We start from the raw sequence: 26,035 nt of genomic DNA on the forward strand, positions 1-26,035 counted from the left end.
GTTTGCCAACATGACAAATACCAATAAGGCAAATGAATTCTCTTCAATCTTTCCCTTACTGGGAAACAACTTCTTGGCCTTCAACAGATCTTGGTTTTAATTCTGAACATAATGAGAATGTCTGCAGGTTAGCAGAAAGAAGAAATACATTCTACTATAATCACTTGAACTATAACCATTTGAACACCACAGATGCAGAAAGACCCTGGTTCCTCTTCTGCAATTCAGTGCTATGAGTTAACCACCTTAAGGTTGTTAACTGTAAGGTTTATACCTTTGTAGCTGAGGCAGCCCTTAAGATAAATGGAAAGGTGAAGTAAAGGTCCTATACTTATATGTGAAACTCCAATATATACAGCCAGAAGAAAATAGTGGGAAATATAAGACAAATATGCTAATAAAATCCACATATATATTTTACATGTAAATATCTAATAAACTTAGAAAATAGAAATAATTCCTAGTTTCTAAAAATATTTTCTATCCCTACTTCTCTTTGAACTTGACTGTTAAAAATTACAAACCTGGTAATGTCAGCTATGAAGAAAAAGAAGTAAAATTTAACAATTTCTTATGGGCTGACTGAACCAAAGAAGTTCTATTCTGACTAATAAATATGGCACATTCATTTACATCCCAGTAAATGGGGTTACACCAAGCTGCCAACCAGTCACTAGTGTGGTCCTTCAGGGCTCCATTTTAGGCCAATGCTCTTCAGTGTCTTCATAAATTATTTGGATGCAGGACTCAAATCTATACTGAGTTTGCCGACAATACTAAATTGGGAGGAGCTGTTGACTCCTTCCATAGCATAGAAGCCTTGCAGAACCATCTTAGCAAATTAAAGGGCTCAGCAATCACCAGCTGTATGACAATTTACGAGGGCAAACGCTGGGATCTGCAGCTGGGACAAGCAGCCCTGGGTATGGAGAGACTGGGGAATGAGAGGCTGGACAGCAGCCTTGTGGAAAAGGATTGGGGGTCCTGGTCAGTGGTAAACTGAATGTGAATCAGCAGTGCCTGTTCAGCCTGGAGCAGACTGAGGGAGGACCTGCAGTTACAACTTCCTTGTGAGGGGAAGTGGAGAAGCAGGCACTGATCTCTTCTCTGTGGTGACCAGCGACAGGACCCAAGAGAATGGCCTGGAGGTCAGGGGAGGTTTAGGTTGGATATTTGAAAAAGGTTCTTCACCCAGAGGGTGGTCAGGCACTGAACAGGCTCCCCAGGGAAGTGGTCACAGCATTAAGCCTGACAGAGCTCAAGAAGCATTTGGACATCACTCTCAGGTACACGATGAGACTCTTGGGGCTGTACTGTGCAGGGCTTGGAGCTGGACCTTATGATCCCTGTGGGTCCCTTCCAACTCAGGATATTCTTTGATTCTTTGATTCATTTAAGTTACAATTTATATAAACATTTTCACAACATGCCTGAACCAAGATTAAAGTACAAACAAAAGAAAATACTGTTTACTACTCACTGTTTTTAAACAGTATGTTAACTGCTCATCTTGAAGATTGATGATTAGAAGTAGCATATGATTAACAATACTCATTGTATTTACTAAAAACTGAGAGGAAACAAAGAAGAGAAAGTAATTGGTGATACTTCCTGATGACAACTTTTATATGAAGAATTGCAACTACAATAAATTCCACAGTTAAATTAAAGCTATGTGTAGAAAGAAGACCAATAAAACACATTCTGGGAAATGAGGAATGAAAAAATGTCCAGTTCTAAGACAAACATGAGTTCAGGGATTGCAAGCCACCATCCAGACACTTTGGATCACTGAGATTATTAAGGGGATTTTGACAGGGACAGCTGAGTGACGAAAATCCATTAGTTCAGTATGAGTAGCTTAGTATCCAACAATCTACATGATCTTAGTCACAAACATGAAGCTGAATCCATGAAATATAGAAAACCACTTACTACACTGCCCCTGTTGCACAGTAATGTGTCCTCTGGCGCTTTGTCACACAGAATAAATATTCACAAAAATGGGTACACTGAATACAACTAGTAGCTAATTTAGTTACCTGTATCCACAGGTAATCATATTTGCGCAGATATGATTAAAAATCATCAAGTATAAGGGTCTTCCATTGTCCTTGATGTAGAAAGTATAGTCTTTAGGATGTTTTGTTAACTTCATACCAAAAACATTTAACTACTTTGAAACTCACTGTACAACCTCAATAAAGAAAAAATATATTCTCAATCAGCTGCATCAGTTCTGTACAGCCAAATGAACTCCACCAAAGGTGCAAGGCATGTAAGGAAAAATACCAAAAATGGGAACAGAGAGAGGACAAAAGAAAATATTGATCATTTTGATGACAAAATGTGATAAAAAAGATGTTCACAGATGTGATAAAAATCATGTTCATAAAAACTCTAAGTGTCAATTTGTGAAACAGAAAACGTTATACCACCTCCAAGATGTTTCATTTTCACCAATACTTGCCCTCCCTAAATGTCATTCTATTTTATCATGGTGCCTGAATTACAATGGACTTGATAACATTAGGGAATAGATTAATAAGAATGACATTAGTTTGCTTGCATAAAATCAGCCTACTACTTGGATGCTGCCTGTCTATAACAAAGTGGCACGTGGCCAAATGCCTATTCTGACACGAAGACTCCTTTTGAGACTCCCAGTGTCACCAGGAGAACTATGCCCTCATGGCACCCAAATGGACAAAACATAGAAACCCCAGTGCTGAGAGAAATGAAAGGCTGCACAGTTTCTCTCTGAACAAGTAACAATTTTACACAGAATCATCAAGTTACCAAATGCATACCACAGCAGAAAACTGCTGCAAATTTCAATCCTGTTAGTGGATACATGAATTTAGGGAAGAAGATGGAAGCATCATCACTGTAGGGCAAAATTGCTGGGTTTTATTTTAAACATGCTTAAACTCAATGCTTTAACTTAAACATTTAAGAGTGATTTTAGTCTCAAAGTTTTACATCTCTTGCCACCTGAAACTGGCGATCCAAATGTCTATAATAGCGCATTTGAAATGCTGAGTTATATTAATCTCATACTAACTATAGCAGTTCAATTTCAACAAATTTCTCAGGGTTTTTGCATATTGCTGAATAAATGACTCTGGAATTAGCTTACTTTTCTTGGAGGCATTATATGAGATTATTTCTTAGTCTCCTCCTCTTTGATTTAGTACACATCTTCAGATAATTTATTAATGTTCTGGATATCTCATTCATCATCTATTATTACTAGTGTCATAAATTAGAGGAATGGAACAAAGCACTGGACTATATGCTTTTTCCACATTCATCAATAAAACAGCTACCTCTGTTAGCAAACACTCTGTAAAGTAGTTGGTTTATCCACTAAGACGAGATCAGGAGCAGTTTTTAAACTCAAATCCCAAAACAGATTAGATTTATAGTATAAGAGGCTATTAATGAAATAAAAATCAGGCCTTCACTTTAAAATATAAAAGGGTAGAAACAACTGGTCTTCAAAACACAAAAGCAAATGTCAGACATTGCTGTATCTTCTAAAATATTCTAAAATACAATTAGAAGGCTGATGAATGCCAGTTTTACCTGGAAAATGGATTAATTGTTAAAAATAATATAATTTTGTCAGCATACTATAAAACAGTAAAGACGAGGAAAGATTCAACTAACAGAAATTTAAATGTCAATATTTAAATCAGTGGTAATATTACTCAAGAAGACAAGTTGCCTCAACTGGTGCTAAGCAGGAAAAATTAAATCCCTTGCATTTTCATTTTTGAGGGTTTTTTCTTCTTTTTTTTTTTTTTTTTTTTTGGGTTTTTTCGGGTTTTTTTGACAATCTAAACACAAAGGACATTAGAACATACAATTATGAAAATTTCATAATATTTTCATGATAATTTATATTAGTGGGAATCCTATAGGTAATAAATTACATAGTAGTATACTATTCTACAAGAAGTACTTGAAAAGAGACAGAATTAACATTATTATGAAAACATCAACTACTCACTTTAAAAGGTCATTATGCCTGCCTTAAATTACATACTTGAATTAAATCTAAATATCCAAAAATCACTTTTTGTTGTTTTATGTAGGGACTGTTGATATATTTTGTACACATTCACTATTTACATTCCTTTAACTAAATCCCTCATTAAGACAGATTAGTATTTTGCATGATGCAACAATACTGCACTCACCTCTTTTCTAACTGTTTGTTTAAAATATTTAAGCCAGGGTTAGGACTTCATCAATGGAATGAGATATAGAATTTAGGTTCATATAATACAGAAGAAAAGAACTCCAAATGTTAGATTGGAAGTGGATGAAATGCTTCTAGTAGCAACTGTGTACCTAATTTCTACAGGGGAAGAAATTCTTTCATCTTTAGGCACTACAGATTAGATAATTCAGGCTCCAATATGACCTGAAAACAACAAAATTATAGTTTCCAGCTAAATTATAAGTTTCTTATTGTGCTACCTCTAATTCAGGACCCTCATTATTTTCTTTATAGAATCTTCACTAGCTGTAGCAACTGAGGATTGATAAAACATACTTGTACCAATGCCTTTTAAAGCTAATTCAACTCAACACAGCTACACTCTCCTACAGTTACAGCTAAGAGTGGAACAGAAAATTAACTATATGAGCTGCACCTTTTGTTAGCCTGCAGTTTGATCAGCTGTCAATGATCATACCTCTTATTCACTCTATGAAGGCAGTCTACAATCAAAAAGAACCTTAAAACAAAAATAAGTAGTACCCTCTTTGTACTACGGTGCACTTAGTTTGAGGACTGACATAAAGGGGAGAAGCCAATCCCTTCTCTGATTGAGAGCAGCCATTTGCACTCTCTTGTCTCTGTCTCACTTCAGATAAGAATGCACTCTGTCAGGGAAATGCTAAATGTTAATCTTCTCCTTCACAATTACAATATTTACCCATTAGTAGGTCCCCTGAATTCCATTTTCAGTCTTGGTGAATTTCTAACTTATACAATGGGAAACTTAATTAGACAAGAGACTATAAGCAAGTCATAGCCAAAATGTCCAGCAACAATCTAGAAGTAACACAAGATAACTCTGGTGAAAAAGGGCTTCATTGAACCTCATCTCCCATGACCAATGCAACTGCTCTAGCAGCTGAGGAAGTAGTAAAAAAAAAATGGAAGTGTTGGCAATGGCAACATTTCCTCATGCAAGAGTTTTCTTGATTTAGTGCTTTCAAAATATATGAGATTTTTCTCCCTTCCTGCCTTTTTGCTTACTGAGTGAAAAACTTATGCTTGCATGAATTCTTAACTAAACCTCAAATCAAGGAAAATACATGGTTAGTTTACACCAGACCAATTTCAATATAATAACCTTGGGATGCATGGAAGATGGTTTTTCTTTTCCTCATCCCAAAGAGATTATTACTTCCTTATCTAAAACTTTACAAAAAAATCCCAGTGAAGGGTAACTACATTATTTTCCAGATAAATAAGCAGGTAACTTGTTCCATACTCTGAATACACAATTTGTTGGTGGTAAGTTTTAACATGAATTAATGACTGCATAAAAGTACTGAAAAAACATGGATGTGTTTTAGTTCATCCCATATGGAATGTGGAATACAAGAGTCAAATTTCCTTAAATAATTATGCCAACAAAACTTTCCTTTAACTCTTACTACCTAATTCTCATAACCTTCAGATTTGCTAAAAATATCAATGAAGAATAAGTTGCATGCTGAATAGTCAGCAACTAACCATCAAGAAGTAAACAAAAATAACATTTCTTTGGTTAGAACACAGAACAAAAAATCAACGGCATCTTGAATTAAATAATTTTCTCTTTTTAGGTTTATTTTTATTGTAGGTTCTCCAAGACACAAAGTTCTGTCTTCTTTTTAACATAAGATATCAAGAAGGCTTCAGATATTTACATACCTGCTAGATAGGATCACTACTTGCAAATGTTGGCTCTTAACTTGATTTTAAGGGACATCACTCTTGCATTCTCTAATTAGAGAAATTGCATGAAATTTAAACCTTTGCTTCTCAGCAACATGGTATCCTATAAATTGTTCTAGCACAGTTGAGTATCTATACTCAGACATATTTTTAAGCCCTACATATTAGAACATTCATTCATGTAGTTGATCAGAAGCACATGTAGTCCTGCAATTATCTAAAACATTTATCACTGGGACAAAAGGCCAAGTAGGACACTTGAAATCCTGTTACCACAAAGCAGTGGTTAAATGTAAGAGGAGAACTGGGAAGATGGCATTGTGAAGCAAGCAGACAGGTAGCAGTGAAGGTCCAAAGCTGACAATACCAGGTCCAAAGACAAACCCCTCAACAGGGGGCTGTGAAACTAATTTCCTCAACTCAATTATTACCACTAGTAAAGACGTTTACTACAGCTACATGATTTAACAACTGTTAAACCAGCACTGCTAAATTCAGAATCCACTAAAAACATACTACACATTGTCGCAAAGAAATAGGGCTTGTTTACTCCTCATTACAGTGTCAGTGAGTCAAAGAGTTGATTTTAAACAACAAAAGCCTGACAGACGAAAATGCCGCCAGCTCTGTCAGACTCCTGGAAGAGAAAGTCAAGGCTCAAATGATTGCGTTGATCTTTGACTGAAACTGTAAAACAAGTCAGTTTCTTCAAAGTGAAACATAACACTGAAGCCAACAATAAGGAATGTTTTAGTTTTTTCCACACAATGAATTTTTTGATGTCATGAGCTCTGGAAGTTTTTAATCACACTAAAAAAGCATTAGCAAGGCAAATGTACATGACCCATAAGAAGGCCCATAAGCAGCCACAGGACTGGTTTTCCTAACTAATCTTGTTTTTTCTTATCTCACCTAAATTTCAGCATCAATACTTCTTAATAATAGATACTCTCAAAGTTTTAACCAGCTTTCAACCTGCATTTTCTTTCACTATTTAATTTTGAACAATAATTTCTATTTGTTCACTGACTGAATTCCAGAGTATCTGTATTAGTCACATGAAAATTGGAGTGCTACCCACAAGACTTCAAGATAAAACACTTCATGGACACAGATCAGAATCAAAAATTCATTCCATTTAAATACGAACAGCCTTAAGATGTGATTTTATGCTTTTAATTTAAATACAGGTAATTGAAAATACTGTGTTTACTGTTCAGAAGTGATTCTTAGTTATCCTTCCTGTACTCCTGATTCTCAGTATGACCACCTACATCTTACATAAGTCTTCTCATTCCTTTTTTAAAAAGTCTACATTCACTAAATGCCTCTCAATGTATGTTCCAGTGTAATTTTATAGTGTATTTATTAAGATTTCTGCTGCTACTCATTAAAAATCAGATTAATCAATGTTTACTTTCTAATTTTAGACATAAATTTATTTGAAGTAAAATTTTAACCCATACAAAGGAAACTAATTTTTACATACTGCAGATATCATAAGCCCCACAGAAGAGTAACAGCAGAAATTAAGTTAATGACTGGAATCAGAGCCAGAAACACTGGACAGACAATAGTTTAATTTAACCGATTGCTGCACAATGTCTTCCACCTCTCACCTCCAGTAAATTTATCTTGATTATAACTATATTGGTCAGTTCAAGTTTGTTTAGCTGCAGGTCTTTCCATCACTGACATCAACAGTGAAGTCACTCAGGACTTACAAGTACAAATCAATTTTGTCTTCCTGGAACAAATCTTAAGCATCCAGAAGCTCAGGACCCCAATATTTGACTTCAGGAACTAAGTGCTTAGTAGGCATCTGGGAAGTAATGAATTACTTCACTTAGCTGTACCAGCACTTTATTATCCATTTTACGTAAGAATTCATAATGATAACAAGAGTATTGCTTGGCATGGAGCAAAACCATGCAGGCAACCAACAGATATTTCCTCTGACCCCTGATCAATTAATTTTGGTAACAGAGACAAATGTCTTCAGAACAGCAGAGAAAGACAACAGAATTCCTCTAAAATAATAAAAACAGAAAAAACCATTTACTGTGAAGAAGTGAAAAAGGTTTTAACAATAATTCACCAAAGTAATTCTCTGTACCACCAATAAAGCTGTTTTCAGTAATGTACAGCATGCTACACAATACTTTACAGTAAAATAATTTCATGACATCATATGCTTGCCAGAAAAAGATGGCATAGGCTACCTATCCAGAATGCTTGCCATTACAAACATTTCATTTCAACAGAATAGAATTGTTTAGGTTGGAAACGACCTTTAAGATCATCAAACCCAACCATTAACGTTGCCAAGCCTACCATGTTCCCAAGTGCCACATCCACACATCTTTTAAATACCCCAGGGATGGTGACCCAAGCATTTCCCTTGGGAGCCTATTTCAGGGTTTCAGACATCTTTTGGTAAAGAAATTTTTCCTAAAACCTAATCTAACCTTTCCCCAGCACAACTTGAGGGTGTCTCCTCTTGTCCCATCACTCATTACCTGGAGAAGAGACTAACTCCCACCTTCACACTCCCTCCTTCCAGGTAGTTGTAGAGAGCAATAAAGCTCTCCAGAGCCTCCTTTTCTAGAGGCTAAACAACCCCAGCTCCCTCAGCCACTCCTCCCTCTGCACTCCAGACCCTTCATCAGCTTCACTGTCCTTCTCTGGACTTACTCCAGACCTCAATGTGTTTCTTGTACACAGGATTTGAGGTGTGCCCTCACCAGTGCCAAGTGAAGGGGGACAATCACTGCCCTTGTCCTGCTGGCCACACAACTGCTGATACAGGCCAGGATGCCAGAGGCCTTTTTGGCCACCTGGGCACACACTGGCTCATGTTCAGCTGCTGTAAACCAGCATCCTCTGGTCCTTTTCCTCCAGGCAGCTTTCAGCCATTCTGCCCCAGCCTGTAGCACTGCCTGGGGATGATGTGACTTAATGGCAGGATCTGGCACTTGGCCTTGTTGAACCTCAGACCATTGGCCTCAGCCCAGCCTGTTAAGATCCTTCTGTAAAGCCTTCCCATCCTCCAGCAGATCAACACTCCTGCCCAAGATGATGTCAGCTGCAAACTTACTGAGGGTGTACTCCATCCCCTCATCCATACCCTTGATAAAGGTATTAAACAGGGCTTGTCCCACTACTCAGCTCTGGGGATACACCACTGTGATCTGCCACCACCTGAATGTAACTTCATTCATCACCACTCTCTGGGCCTGGCCAGCCAGCCTGTTTTTACCCAGTGAAGCATCAGCCTATCCAAGCCACAAGCAGCCAGTTTCTCCAGGAGAATGCTGTGGGAAACAATGACAAAGGCCTAAAGTCTATGTAGACAACATCCACAGCCTTTCCCTCATGCAGTCAGCAGGTCACCTTGTCATAAAGAGAGATCAGGTTGGTCAAATAGGACTTGCCTTTTCATAAACACATACTGGCTGGGTCTGATCATGAGGTTGTCCCATACATACCATGATGGCATTCAAGACAAATACCTTAAATTTGCACTTTTTAACCTTAAATTTGCACACACAATGCAAACAACGCTTACTATAAAAAGAAAATAGCTCACCTAATGAGATCAGTTAAAATCCAAAATCTAAACACAAAACCAAGTCAACTGTAAACAGCAAAAATAATGCCCATGTAATTTTTATATCTTGTATTTACCAATCTTCTGTACTTTTAATAATGAAAAAAAACATAAATACATTAGAAAATGTAATGTGAATTTCGTATTTTTTATTATACAGGATTATCTTCAGGGTCAAAAGAGTGCTACTATGAAATACAAATTTCACATGATCTTAAAAAGAAAAATTAAATCTGCTGCATGTCTATTTACTAGTCACATGACAAGACAAAGTGAAGTTTACATCATTCAAGGATTATCAAGATAGCTGTGTGTTTAATTATTAGCCAGTAACCATTCAAAGCCCTAGTTATTCATTCATCCTCCTTTATTTCACATGCTGAACTAGAGACTCCTTGAATAAAAATTCCCACTTCACTGATTGTAAACCTGTTCAAGTCAGTAAGATGTAGAATTAAAACTAAGATACAAAGTTCTTAATAAATGCAGGTCTAATTTATTTCTGTGAATTTCAAAACTTTGTTTAGTTTAGAATCACAGAACTATATGATATATTGATTTGGGAGGGACCCACATGCGTCACTGAGTCCAACTCCTGGCCCTGCACAAGACACATCAAGAATCACACCATGTGCTGTCCAAACACTTCTTGAATGCTGTCAGGCTTGGTGCTGTGACCTTGGGGATCTGTTCCAGCGCTCAACCATCCTCTGGCTGAAGAACCTTTCCCTGATAATAACTGCAGTCCAGCTGCAGGACTGTAGGAAATCCTAATGACCTATGGCAGCAGTACCAGTGTAAGTAAAGAAAGCTCATGTGGTGAACAGAACAGTAATTCTTGCCTTTTTTTCCCATGTACATTTCGATGCTGTTTAGGAATGGCAGCAGTTTTCTGGCCTGAATGTTTCAGACACCTTCGTAAGATCAAGATTCACCGAAAGCAAAGAGATAATTTGCTTATAATAGTATGCATATAGATAAGGTTTACATATCTGATATAGAATTTTAAAATGCTTATATGTATGCACAGAACCTCTTATACTGACTAAATACTGAAAATCTCCCAGCACCTACCATGGCTTTATGAAAGAGATGTAAACGAAAAAATGAACAACTTCTCTTTTTTTTAGTTCTCAAGAGAATTAAGAGAACAGGCGGTACCTGAAACACATTTCATGAACTGTCATAAGCAAGACAGATTGACTGACATAAGATCCACCACAGCTGAGTGGTCAAAAATGCATAAGTACATGTATGACTATTTCAATTAATGAATGAAAAACATTTTTCCTAGTCAGCAACACATTACCAACTGGCCTTATACCAGCCTTACTGAACATTAAAAAGTGTGATAATCAGGTGTATAATGAAAAAATCAAAGCAAAAAGAGAATTCAGTTTTGGGCAGAACTCAATTAGAGGACATCCAACCGAACAAAGTGAAGGTGCTTGTTTTAAGCCATGTTGAGCCTAAGACTTCCATTGTGCATAATCGATAGACTGGGACTAAATACAGATGTATCGATTCCAACCTAGTTCAGTTTTGGGGTTTATTTGCTTATACTTGGTGACACATATTTCCTTTTAGATTTCCTGCCAAATGTCATTTGGTGGGATCACAACACTTACAATGGGGCAGAGACTGAGGAGCCTCTCATGGTTACCAAAAATTTGTCCTATTTCTGCTGAAAGGCATTTCAAATTTCAAATGGGCGGAGAGAAACAAAAATTCAGCTTCAATCTCACTTTATCGTTGACATTCCCTCTAGACCTAGAGTGATTCCACCATCAAGATGCAGCTGCATCACTAATAAGGGGCAGCTACACTCCATGTCAGACCTTCTCAATTTGAGAGGTCATAGAGCAATTCTCTTCAAGAGATCAGGTCAGCTTAGGACACAGGAAGTTTGTGGGTTTCTTTGTTCAGTTTATTGCTTTTATCACAGTATTAATAAAATAAACACTCTTTCAAGGACTGTTGTAATTTATACATGCCCATGGATGCAGTAATGCCTAGCACAGCTCAGGGCAGTCAGATGATCTGTGACCAGCTGTCACAGACAACAGAGGTTACAGCAGGGTGTTGAACTTTGAGCTCTTGCTCTAAGACACTCCACTTCAGAAACACTGAAGAAGACAGATGGCACAGCTAGAGCTCTAAAAGGAAGATACGAAAGCAAATGTCCAGCATGGAAGATAAACCATTTCTCACTTAAGAAGGATGACAGATACTACTTAGATTTGTTTGTTTGTTTGTTTGTTTACCTGTACAGGCAATTAGAAAGTCTACTTGCATTTCATTTTCACTTCACTGTTTTCTTTTACCTGTGACTTCAAGTCACTGTATCACAAGGGCAGCTGGGACTTTGAGAGGAATGGACAGTTTCTGAGGCCTCAGCCTAAGGAAAATACAATGTCACAACAAAGTAAAAATACTTTGAAACATTCAGTTTAATTAGTGAAACTACAGAAATGTATCTCAAGGTATAGAAAAAAGGTTAGTATATCAAGAGGGACTACACTGAAAGTCACAATATCCAGTGGATGCTATACACAGATATAGCTACTAAAACAAAATTCTGGAATTGACAGTGGTTTCAGTTCCTTCAAAACTAAGCAAAATAAACAAGAATAAAATTGGCATGGCCATAACATTTCACCAAGCAAAATTCTTAACTGTAAACAGGAATTAGTCTCAAGCGAAATATCAGTTAATTTATTGCTGTCAGTTCAGGATACATTACAATGAAGAAATCATTGCAAAATGTAACTCAGGACTTTCAAAGACAAATTCTTTCACATTGAAAAAATGAAACTGCTACCCAAACCTTCACTTACTCTGAAGTTAACCTGAATAGTAATTTTGAGAGTTGTCTGGTCAGGGCAACTAAGAAACATTAGCTGAAATACCATATTAGCAATTTGGAGACTTGCTGGCAACTTGAGTAGGTTTTTTTAGATGAAATAGTGTAGATGGTATACTGAGCACATCAGAAGGAGTGTCAGCTTAATGTAATGTACTGCTACAGATATATTTCTTTCTAAAGTGAATTGAATGTTTGAGACAAATGAGAAATCCTTGACCACTTTTCCCTCTCACTATCAAATACATCTCTGTCACCATTTTCACCACTCAGGTTCAAAGCAAGGTCTACATTAGCTCCTCTTCATTTTCCAATATATTCAGATCTCATCTAAAACTTCGTCATTCTTCCTGTTGTTTTCTATAAGATCTATACATATAAGAGTCAACCTGCGTATACATCAAAGATTCTCATTTACCCCACTTACTCATGAGATTTAATTTGCCTCCCAGTCAACCCATGCAATGCAGTTTGTGAAATGCTCATCTCACTGGTAGCCAAAGTTTTCAGTAACTGTAAAGACAGTCCTCCTGAATGATCAAGCTCCTCATCAGCAATTTTACATTCTTCTTCTTGTTTGCATCTTTATCCTTGCACACCATCATACAATAATGGAAGACAACATGAATAAAAACCCCTTCAGAAGTCTGTCTTCCACTACTACTACAAACACAGTGGGCCAGTGCAGCCTATTTCAATGCCTAATGCTGTATCTTTACTCGGAGTGTATTTGTTCTTCCTTGTCTGCATCTCTTTTCTAGTGAGCAGTTATGTGGTGCTGAGCTGTCTACTGTGGTTAAACCACAACACCACCCTACAATTATTTCTGTTGCAGCTGCATCTCCTCATGGTTTGAAAACACAGAAGCATGTGCTTGACATGCACAAAAATCAGGAAAACAGTGTTGAGACATATTCTGTAAAAAAACAAAATAAAAAAGAGTAATGACCAGTTCAACACATTTCTGCGTTGTTGGATTTGATTTTAACCAATGTTTCCAGAAGGTGGAATCTTAAAAGAATGCTAGCTTCTTTCATGCTTATGAAAGTCTATGGGTGCAAGCATTAGGGCAAAGTAGAACAGCAAAAGGAAAGAGGGATCTATGATTTTTAGCAAAGCGCAAATGCTCTTTGCTAAAAAAGAGAAAAAAAAAAAGAAAAATAAAGAAAAAAGGCCTGTTAGGCCTCTTATTTAAGTCCTTGTCATCCTCCACTTTCTATCCACACATTGTTCTTTCTCAAGCTCATGTGGCCTGACCTAGGCTGATCCATTACTTCTGGAGGAGGACTGGATGAGTCTGAAAATTTTGAGTGTAACAGAAAATGCATGATTACCCCAAGTATCACTGAAAGCTAATTCAAAACACTGGCAAAAGACTGACTATCTGTATTAGAAGGTATCTAATATGCTTAGGGACTAAATGATAATTAACAGCAGCTCTACAAGACTAAGCACTCCAGTCAACACACAAAAATTATATGAGTTCAACAATACACTTTTATCCCAATCTTGGTAAGATGTTACAAGTAGTAAAATGATGTTCACTCAGCCCACATTTGTCCTCTTCTCAGATAAAATTACTCACAGTGGAAATTATAACCATGACTGATCATACTCTATTACTGTAAATTAATGTAAAAATCTAGTCTCCCCCCAACAGCAATGAAAGAGCAACAGTTCTAATGCTCTAATTCCTGGCATATGACAGTTTTGAGTACTTGAATATTGACTTATAGGTAGAACTACATATTTTTCTTCTAATATACAAGAATTTTGACAATTTATAAAAAAATCGCTAAAGACAAGAACAAAAATGTTTAACATATGAAAAACAAGTCAGGACTTTTACCAACCACTGAGGCTTCAGAGTGCACAGCAGTGCAATAAAGTAACACAGCATCTTAGCAGTATTTGTAACAGCTGACAGTGCCACTTGGACATTTTGTACAAGTACCTCAATCCAGCCCAGCTGTGCAAAATGTCAAAGTGGAGCTCTATGTTCAGTGACAGTAGCTGCTGTCCTTTGCTCCTCCCCACTCAGTTCTGTAAGGGCTGAACCTGGTGATAAACTGATTCTGAATTTGTGGGTAAAGACAGCATGACTGCACCAAATAGATGTCTGACATCATCATCTATAGCTATTAAGAATTAACATTAACTTGTACCTGTCTAATACATGCTTCAATTCTTCTCAGGTACTTAACTCCCCACACTTCACTCCAAAGAATGTACTTAAGGCTCAAGATAAAAGTTGTAAAAGACAAAAGACTGGGCAGCTTTTCCATCTCTGCAGACTGAAATTTGAAACTCCATCTTGAAGGTGTGTCAAATCAGCCATCAACTTCAGTGGTGTAGGGTGGGAAGCAAAAGTAATCAGCGAGCTGCTTGTGTCCATATACATTTCTGAAAAATGTGTAGTATGAAAGCGACCACAAGCAACTGGCAATCAGCTGAAAATGCAGCAGGCACATCCTATCTTAGACATATCTCATTTCATCTATCCCATAAAATCTCTTTCCAATTCCCTGACTTGCAGTGGAGCCTCAATTATCATCTCGCACCTAAATCAAGCAATCTGCAAATCAAGACTCATGGGAAGTATAATGAGTTAGAGTTAGGACTACAGCACAAATCCAAAAATCAAACTACCCTTCTACTAAGTGAAATTGATCCTGACTACAGAAGGTAATCTCACAAGAAAGGGACCAAGTATACAGTATTTATACCGCCTTACAGTTTTTTTTACAAATCTATATAGGAAAGGATTTTTAGTTTGAAAAGAGAACTTCCTGAAACAAACTTACTTAAAGTAATACACCAAATACCAACAAAAAATTCCAAAGAATTCAAAAAAATTCACAATGATGTGTTTCTCCAGAAAACTGTGAAGTAAATTCACAAACAAAAGGTGAAATTTACTCTCATTTATAAAACGGTCTCATTTAATTCTCACTGGCCGCTTCCTTTAAAACGTATACTTGAAAAAAAATTCAACAAATCCTAACAGTAATGCAGACACTTTGACAATTTAAAATGATGGGTTTTTGATTCCTTTGGTTTTGTTTCTCAAGGCACCAATTTCTGACTGAATGCTTTAAATGTGTTTTATGAACAATGTACATATTCCACTCATATTTGGAAGAAACCTTTCCACTGACTGGGACATAAATTTCCTCTTATTACAGGAAGTCAGCAACTTCCTGCCTGTTGCACTTTCCACTGCTTGCACTCACTCACTGTTCTTTCAACCAGTCACAAAAATTAAATTTACAGATATCCAGATTTCTGCATACTTGAAAATAACAACTTGAAAATTATCTGTTATATATTTTCATGAAGCACAAAAACTGGCAGAAACAACCAGTATAAGTTTTACGTACAAACATGAATTTACAGTGAAAATCTACAGCTCAAAGAAGTTCAAATCTTTGTCCCATTAGCCTAGACTCCTCAACACATTGTACATAAATGTTATGGGGTATAATGAACTTCAAAAGGTATTGTTACAAGCAGCACCTGGCTTAGGCTGAAAAAACCAAATCAAACTATATAGATATGTATAAGAATTGCCCAATTACGTATTTGAATTTATTAACTCCTCCCCAAAATGTGTATATTTATTAGCATCATAGGCTTAAGTGTAAGTGATGTGAATTCAAAATAAGTCAGGCCCAAAGGAGGAGAAACACTATGCTACTGTCTCATGAATAACTGAAAAACAAGCAAAGCTCCCACACATTTTTTAAGTATGTGGTGGTGACAAAAGTAACAGGCTGTATATTCAGCAGGTGCTCAAGTCACTTTTCTGAAAGCATAGGTAAGTTTTACAGGAAGTAGGACATACAAAACAAACATGAGTACCAGCAGAGAGCCACTCGTCTCACTAAAGAAATTAATAATGCCATTATCATTCCCAGCACAGTCATCAAGTATCTTATCAGATATACATTAAGACAAGTGCACTAAATGTTTACTTCCACTTGTCCCATAAGCATTAGATCTATTTCCTTGTATCACAGAAACCCAGAGCTGTTTTGAGTCAGAAGGGATCTTAAAGATCATCTAGTTCCAACCTCTCCTGCCCTGAGCATGGACACCTTTCCCTACACCAGGCTGCTCAGGACCCCACCCAGCCTGATGTGGAACATGTCCATGAAGGGAACACCCACAAGTCCTCCAGGCAACCTGCATCAGTGCCTCACCACCCTCAGAATAGAGAATTTCTTCCTAACACCTGATTTAAAGCTAACTTATTACAGTCTGAAGCCATCGCCCCTTGTTCCATCCAATGCACGCCCTTGTAAAAAAATCCCTCTCCACCTTTCTTGCAGGCCTCCTTTGCATCCTGGAAAGCTGCCCTAAGGCCCCCCTGGTGTGTTCTCTGCTCCAGGCAGAACAGCCCCAGCTCTCCGAGGCTGTCTTCATAGCAGAGGTGCTCCAGCTCTCTGTATCATCTTTGCGGTCTTCCTCTGAACTTGCTGAGGTCAGTTATATCTTGCTCAGAGTAGATTTAGCAGGTTCTCTATTATGTTTACTCTTTCATTCTACTTATCAAACTTCTTTTACACTGCTTACTATTTAACATGTTTAAATTACTTTTCATTTCTCCCATTTAACCAATGCATTTAAAATTTCTGATTTATTCAATATTTTACAATGCACTCCTGTATTAGCAGTGATGAGATAGGATAAAATCTGAGTTTACTGAATATTTTCCTTTGAGTTGTTGTTTGGCCTTGACTAAGTCACTTTCCTCTCACTGAAATATACTAATGCTATTTTCATTTATAGATGAAATGCTCTACAAAACTACTAAACATTAATCATGAATAACCCAGATAAAGTTTAGTTAATAACAAGGCACAAGAAATCAAAGTATCAACTTGACACTGGATCTTCTTATTCAGTTTTATACTGCAAGCAAGCATGCTGATATAAGCATGATAATGAAATAAACATGAAACACACCACCTAAGGCTTGAAAGTCTAGTTTTAAAAGAGGTCCAACTTACATGGGAAAGGTCAGTGGGAACACTTACAAAAACTTTTAAGGCAGAGATGATAAAAAAACTAGTAACTTTTAAAGAGAATAATATTAATTTTGAAAGAGAATCTGTTGGGGAAGATCTGAAAATATAACTACAATGCAGCTTGTCAGACTTCAATCAGTAAAATATAGACAGATCTTTTACCAGATATAAATGTTTCATTACTCTGAACAATGACAGGTAGGAAAAAAAAGGGGATGAGGAAAGAGTGTTCTTATCCACTTAATACTGGATGCAGGAGCCACTGGTCACATCCAGCACTGTTAATGGAAATATCAGGATCCAGAATACAATCATCTTCATCAACACTATGTGAAATAAATGAAGCTACAAAGTATAACTAAATGGCCAGCATGCTGGCAAATCAAACGGCTTGTTGACACATCTAAAGCATAGCAGATAAGAAATTATTATCACTGTTGCTCAAGTAATGACTGAGCATCAAGCTACTCTAAGAATTGAGGAAAGGGTGCTGAGCATGACACTGGGAAGGTAGATTATAAACACAGCACTGCAAAATTTGTAAAATAACTAGATATTACCATGGATATTGAAAACATAAAATAAAATATAAAATTATAAAATTAACTATCAAGAAAATTATTATGTCTAACAAAACTTGGGGTCAGCATTGTAAACCCTTATAAATTTACAAGAATTTGAGGAGCTCCATGGTATAGCAGTTAATCCACAACTGGGAAGTAACTTTGGTAACTTTTAAATGAAGTAACTTCACAAAACAATGGCCTGGATGAAAAATCATCTGACAGCAAGTACAATTCTTACACTAACATTACAGTGAAGTCTAAATGCCAAAAATTTACTTCTACAGTTACAGAAATATTCTTTAAAACTTTCAAAAATTTCCATCTGTTCCCTAAATTCAAGTCTATTCTCCATGTGCATCACACAACTGTACTTCTTCCCAAACAGAAAAGGCCAAAGGCCCACTTGTGTAAAACCCAGAAACTACATGAAAACAACATTAATTATGAAGCAGCCACAATCAGGTTTCAAGAAACATCATTGAAACATTCATTACCTCATAATTCAGAACCAAAGAATCCTGACTGCATGTGATCCTAAGGGTTAAATACACCAGCTCACTCAGAAGGTGGTGATAATAGAGGACTGTTACAGACCATCATCTCAAACTAGAGAACAGTAGGATTTTTTCTTTCGGTAAACCGTATTTTTAATGTGTTGAAAGAAAAAGGTCAAACTGAAGTATTTAATACTGAAACCTAGTATCTCAGGATCTTAAGCTGTCAACAGCAAAACCATCAGTTTTTTAAAACTATTAGCAGCAGTTTTCTAACAGCACTCACCATAACCAAAGGAATTATCATATACTCCACTTAATTAGCTACAATGAGTAAGTCACTGGAGTAGACACTGGACATAGCCTAATAATTTCTGATCATGATCAAATTACATAGCCAAATAGAGATTACTGAGTTTTATATAAACATATAACGCACAACAATGCTCATATTCCTGAGTTTTTAAACTTTCAGAAGCAAAAAAGTGTTATGAACAAAATTAATTGGGAAGAAAAATCTTAGAAAAACATGAAAACAGAAACATCTCTAATGGCTTTTATCCTTGGTCAGGCAATTCTACAGCTAGCAAAAGGACGAATCTTGTACAGTTCTGGCTACAGCTCAGCATAGTTTCTCAAGACCTCAACATGTAAATTTAAAAAAAAAATATTAAAAAGCAAATTAAAAAAATAAGCAGGATCGACAACTTCTGAACAGGGGAGCCTGGATCACCATCAGTATAAACTACTGTTGCAGAGTGTAGAAAGTGAGAGACACAAAACATCCAGCCATGACACCACAAAGGGTGTTGGTAACAAACCCCACTTCAACAATAACAGAGGCCCATAACAAGACAGAGGTGGCACAAGTGTTAAAAACTGTTAGGACAGATCAAAAATAGTCAATAAATACTTTCATTCTATAGTTGGAATGATTCAAAATGGTATAATTGTATCACATTATATTGATTTTCCTTCCAACTCATTTGTTAAGCAGATGTTCCAGATCAGATGTTAAAAAACACTGTGAGAAAAACATTTTAAATCAGCATACTTGTTAAACTTATCTCAAGAGTCCTAGAGTAGTCAGCCCAGCAAATCTTTGATCTGCTGATGCTCTTTTAAAACTATGTATTTTAAACTCTGTATGTGTCTTTAATGCTAGGGACTGCCACCATGCAGAGGAGTGAAAACACAGTGTCAAAGGGACGAATCAAGTTTAAGGCAATCTGATATGATAGAGAATTCAGATGAGATAACAAGAACTAAGGAAAGACAGATGCATTCAAATGTATTCCAACAATAATTGCATGCCTTATTTTTAAATAGTGGCAAAGATGAATCATTGAAACAAGTCATCCAGAAAAGTAAATGGTAGATTCTCAGTATCTTGATACACTTTAAAAAAAAAAAGGCAAAACAAAACAAAAAAAACCCTTAGCCCACCAGAAGTTCAGAAATCAAACACATTGAGAAAACAACTGATGCTGTAATACATTTAAGGTGAAATGCTCATGTATTAAGATAGATGTAGTACTTAATGCAAGTCAACTCCAGAAAGCACATGAACTTTTCACATACACAACTAGATTAATTAGTAGCATGGTAGTAACAGTTTTTAATAACCTAAAATAACAATTTGCCAGCCCATTAGCAGAATAAAACCCCTCCAAATTAAATAGTACAGAAGGATAATGTTGGGGGTTTTAAATAGAACACCATGGTACTGTCTCATTTCTGTTGCATTCAATTCAGTATCAGTAACACCTGATTCTTCCCAGTATTCTCAAAGTAATTCCAAAGAGACTTCAGGTCATGTTACGAGTCAGTGCTTTTGGGAAATCTACATCTAACCATTAACAGAGGCAGAATACCCATTTCTATTCTATCTGGTAACTCATCAGCTTTTATGCTAGATAAATGCTAAATGTTCAATGTTCATCTCCAAAGTCCAGATGTAGTTTGACTAACTGCTCCAACTCAGCTCTTGCTGTCACAGTCACAAATATGGTCAACTGTTTCTCCTCAAGGACTGTCACACATGGATTTAGGTAAGATTCAGAGAAACCACGTTTTCTTCTACTCAATTAAAAAGAGAAGGAATTACTAGATTATAATGGGGGACCTCAAACTCCATTATTTTCAAGTCCTTTTTGTGAAAGCAGTTATCACTGAAGTTGCAACGTCAGAAAAATAATGTCACTTGGTTAAGTGATAAAAACATTCTTAAATAAAACAAACACCACAGTAACAACCTTCCTAAAAGCTGGAAATGGTACCAGCTATACCTTTTGGAGGTCAAAATCAGAGTTCAAGTCTCATCAACGTAACAACCAAACACAGTCAAGCAACTCCTTCTATCATGTTTAACAGTCCTCCTCCTCTTCCTCCTCCTCCTCCTCTGAAAGCACAGATCATCCAACGATGTGGATGTGTGTTTTTATAGACTACAGACTTAACTGCTTTGGGCCCTTTCCTGGGCCGGAAGAAAAAGCACACAAAACCTACAGCTTATTTGCTTCAGGGCAGTGTAGAGCCTAAGTCAAACAGTTTAGATAACATACCACATTTGCACTCAGCAGACATCACTGGCTCCTGATCCAAAATGCTCTTACACGTGCTAATCAAGAAAGGCTCCAATGGACTAGGAACTGATTATCTTAGAAACTGTCTATCCTCCACAATTCTCAGCAACAGCTGTTGTCAATTACAGCAGCATACCTAACAGTTTAAGATAAAACTCCTAAGGATGGAGCATGAAGTAAACTTTCTAAGACTTCATCAACAGAATTCCTTTCAGGGCAAAGTGTAAACCAGTTCTTTGCACAGCCCTTCCCCAGTGAAAAATGAAGTTGTAATAGCAACAACAACCTGGAGACAGCAAAGATGATCTCTACATTAGCATAAATCATAGGGAGGCAGAGAATGTATAACACATTTACACCAAATCACATTTTTCTTGCACATCAGTACGAGGTAACAAAGTCTAAAACATTCAAGTGCAAACAAAAGAGAAAGGCACAATGTTCAAGTAAAGCCAACATGGTTATATAAAGAAGGAAAAATGTGAAAGGAATGTTTTCACCTATATTTCTCAAAGGTAACTGCCCTTCTCACAGGCGGCAAAGTACTTTCAGAAAACCTCTGAACCAATTTTGTGCAGCAAGTAAGCTTTGCTAATATTGCAGTTTAAAAAGAAAAAGCGCTTATAAACATCAAGTTTCTGGCTTTTCTCAGATTTACAAGAAGGCAAAATGAAGTAAAACATGCATGAATCTCATCAGTTTAATTAATCATTGACCAAAGCTACCAGTAGAAGCCTTAGTCGCCTTTCCATCCAAAAAGCTGAAAACAGCCTCTTGTTTTCATCTCACTGACAAAAGGATGCCATTAGTATTTTTTCTAATGTTCAGTTTTCACAGGAATTTACCAAATCTGTAGTATCTAAATTATGAAGCCATCATATAATCTGAGGGGGGAAAAATGCACCATCTTTCCAGTATGCACTTAACACATCCAGCAATTGCTCATGTTCTCATACTTTGCTAGGCACTGAAATTCACCATGTAGGTTCGCAGCCCATACAGCTCCAGTTGCTGGCTCAATAGCAAAGTTGTCAATTTCAAGTAAGAAAATGTACAAAAAAAGTTTTGAAATTCACCAGTTTATTTGGAATAGGCTCTGTTTGTTTACCTGACCATCTGAACTTTGATTTCAACACAGTATTAATTTTAACAACTTCAGCAATCGCTACTATTTATATACATCCATATGACACTTACGGGTACCGCATTTAGGTCAAACGTGGGCCACGTGTGTCAGTAAAGAAAAAAAATAAGTCTAACAACTGGTAATCACAATTGTGTTAACTCACCATTACAGCTACTACACTAACCAAACAACAAAAAAAGGACTGGTTTCAAAAATGGAATCCATGATCACCCACAAACAGTGTAATTTTCTTATTGCCCAGTTTTAGATCTTACAGTATTTCAACCTCTGAGTTGCAACTGTAACAGTGGATGATGATTTAGAGAGAGATAGGATCTAGGACTAATTCAACTGAATATTTCATGAACCTCAAATTCTTAAAAATACTTGCAATAACACAATCAGCCCACATATAATTGGAATGTATTTTGGAATCTTTAGTTTCCACTAAGTATTATCAGTAAATAGCTGAACTAATGTGTGACAAGTAACAAAACTGACATATAACAACTTCAATGAAGTTTCTTTAGTCTCTGAAGAGACTTATGTGGTGCTTTTTAACCAAGTTTCAGAGTTTTGTAAGGGAAGGTAACCAGGAATTACTGAGAGTCAAGCGGGGAATGAATACCATGGAGCTGAGTTGCAGAGCTAGAAGTGTATTCTTTCTTCCCAAGTGCCATCCCAGTACATTTTGTATATGATTCTTTCACATGTATACCTCTTTCATGAGTATGCCACCAAAGCGATGCTATGCCAGCACGATGGAACAAATGTTTCTTAAAAGCAAACCATAAAGTCTCCAGGATGTGTAATACCACAGGGCATGTAGCTACACTGAACTACTGATGGGTACAGTACAGCAATCTCACTGCATGAAACTCTCAAACAGCTAAAATGTGTTAATTGCAGCCCATACACAGAAATGCAAACTTGTACACCACTTGAACTGCTGTATCCCAAAGAAAAACACGTGTGATGGTTAAACATCTACCACTGATGGCAATGGACAGGTAGCACAGACTGAGTCAGGTAGGTGAGAGCAGGGAGGCAGATAGGCTCTGGGGCAGGGAAAACTGAAGGGAACGCAAGCTGCTTCTAAAAATTCTTTTTTGAAGGCCTGGAGGGATACAAAATTAAAAGAACCATGAAGACCTTCAACTTCCCTCTTCAGCCATCGGAATTACCAACAACAATTAAAAAAAAAAGCCAACAAACCAAACCAGAGGGGGAAACCTTGTGACAAATCTGCCTCCTCCTCCCTCTCTGCTCTCACTTCCCGGCAGCGAGGTTGCACAGCTCCCTGCCGGGGATCACCTGCCCTCGGCACGCCCCGGGCCGCCGCCGCTCCCGGCGGGACCCCGCGGGAGGAGGGCGGGAGAGGCCGAGGAGCGGCGGCGGCGCGGGGCGCGCAGGCCTCGGCGCCCCCCCGGCCCCGCTGCCGCCACTGACGGCCGGGAAAGGGGCTCGGCGGGGTCCGGGGCTCGGGGAGGCGCACTGCGGCTGCGGGGCGGCCGGCGGGGAGGGGGGCAAGCGGGTGAAAGGGAGCAGATGCTCTGGGGCTGGTTTTACCTGCTGCTGCTGCTGCCTGCAGTGGCATGAAGATCTGGCTCAGCCTCTCTCTCTCTCTCTCTCTCCCTCCCCGCCTCCCTCCTTCCTCCCCTCCCGCCCTCCCTCCCTGCGGCTCGGCGCGGCGCACAGACCCCCGTGCCGGCCCGACGCCCTGCGAGGGACGCGGGGCAGGGGGAGGCGGTGGGGGAGACCCGGGGAAGGGAAGGAAAGGGGAAGGGCTCCCTGCCCGCCCGCGGGGACTCGCGGTGGCGCCGCCCCGCTCCCGCCGCGCAGGCGCCCGAGCCCGCGGCCGCCCGGCGCCTGCTCCTTGCTCCTGCTCCGAGCTCCCGGTGCCGGCTCCCAGCTGCCTGTGCCTCGGGGCTGCGGGACGCTGATGGAAGGGGAAGGGCGAGCTTGGGCTGCCCTCGCGGCTCGGCCGGCGCCCGCTTCTCGCCACCGCTCTGGGTAGCAGCAGAAGGGCGGCGGGGTCGGTCGAAAACGGAAGGGTTTGCGGCTCTTCGGGGCCTTTCGGCCTCTTGAGGAAGCCCGATCTGTTTGTATTTACATAAAGCGTGCGTAGAGTGCAGTTACCAGTCACGCAGTGCGTGGTGAGGGGTGGGCGCAAGGGGCTTTAAAGGAAGGTAATTGAAAGTGGGTCTGTAACATCGCTCCTTGGGAGCGGCTGGCCGGGTTCAGGCCGCTTGGGAAACGTCCTGGTGGAAGGAGTCAAGTGCTCGGCTGGAGCTCGGGGCGGCCGGAGGTGGGTGCTGGCCGCCGGGCGCTCCTCGGCCCCAGCAGCGGGGTCGCTGAGCACGGCCCTGCGGGCCGGCAGCAGCTCGCTGGACAATCGCCTCGGTTCCCAAGGCACGCTTGCATCGCTGACCCGCGATTGAGATCAGTCACAAAGGTCTCTTACTTAAGGCTTGGAAAATCGGTAAACGTGCTGCTTGCTTGGCATCAACCCTTCATTAAAAGTCATGAGGGGAGGTGAACAGAGGAGCCCCAAGTATTGAAGAGTTCATTTTTCTTGCAAAAACAGCCTGCAAGGGGTGCGTTTATGCAAGTGTATGAAGGTGACGTGAAGCACCTTGTAACCTTGGAACTTAGGTTGCTCCTTGTGACCGCTTTGCAGTTTCTCATTATGTGTGAGGATGCGCTGGGTATCCAGGCTTTTCTTTGGAATTACCACCACAAAAAGTGGACACTAGAGACATACACATTGTAGATGTACCTGAAGCAGAAATATTATTTGAACCTGAGTCCTGGAAAAATAAGCCTAAAACTGGCATGCTTGACTGTTAGAACATACTACAAGGTAACATAGGAAGAAAGATGATCAATCCAAGATACACCTAGAAATGATATGGGCATAAAACTTTTTTAGTTTAATAACAATTGCATGATGAATGTATGGTATCTAATCTCAGAAGATACTTCTTACAATTCCCTTGATTCCCAGGAAGGAACTTTTTTTGCTTTTTGGGTGATTTCAGGGCAAGATAATCAGCCTATCTATGTGGTTTTGCCAAAGACACTTAGAGAGGAAATCTTAACTCCATGTCAGTCTACAGATGTTTTTGATTCCCAGATGTTTGATTAAGAAAAGAGAGACCAAAGTATGTTCCGGCCTGCTGATGATAGTGTTTTACAGCCATACATTTACATTTTTTGCTACATCAGATTGTTTAAAGTAGAAAGAGCCATTTAAAGTTAAATTGTTGGTAGATTTAAAATTAAAAAGCTCAGGACAAAAAACAAATGAAGACATGAGAATTTCCTTGCATATCCATATATTCATTAATTTCAAACACATATTTTCATTTTCTGTTTGCAATAACGGTTTTCTATTTGTCTCTCCTTACATTTATTTTATGTTAGAGCAGATCTTGATATTAAAAAAGCCAAGCAGTTAAGCATGTAATTTTTTTCTAGTAATACCATGTTTTGAATAACTTGAACGGCTCAGTGATGAAAATAAAATTTTGGTTGACACAGGGCATAACACTTGGTTTAGAAATAATACAGCCATCTACAGTCAGCCTGTATATATCACAGTGACCTGTCCACTATAAATACATGTAAGTTCCTATTTTCTGTTTTGCAGTACAGTGCATTTTAGGTAAGAACGTGTGCAAAAATAGTGTGTGTTTGGGAGATGAAATGGCAATGTGAAGAATTATATGGCACATAATGTGTTGAAGATCGGGTGTATAGACAGGGCTCATTAGGTAGAATTCGTATTGAAAGTATC

At 38.4% G+C, this 26,035-nt stretch overlaps 1 protein-coding gene across 4 annotated transcripts in view; it reads right to left on the bottom strand.

Annotated features, from left to right (window-relative positions):
- Positions 1–24,017, bottom strand: part of TBC1D5 (TBC1 domain family member 5) — a 316,503-nt gene extending 292,486 nt beyond the window's left edge. For all 4 annotated transcript variants that reach the window (XM_050970727.1, XM_030227169.2, XM_050970725.1 and 1 more), the window contains exon 1: positions 23,806–24,017. The gene's annotated coding sequence lies outside the window, so the exon portion shown is untranslated. The remainder of the gene's footprint in view (positions 1–23,805) is intronic.
- Positions 24,018–26,035: the final 2,018 nt, after the last annotated feature.

The sequence above is a fragment of the Serinus canaria genome, chromosome 2 (genome assembly GCF_022539315.1).
Source record: "Serinus canaria isolate serCan28SL12 chromosome 2, serCan2020, whole genome shotgun sequence".
NCBI lineage: Eukaryota > Metazoa > Chordata > Aves > Passeriformes > Fringillidae > Serinus > Serinus canaria.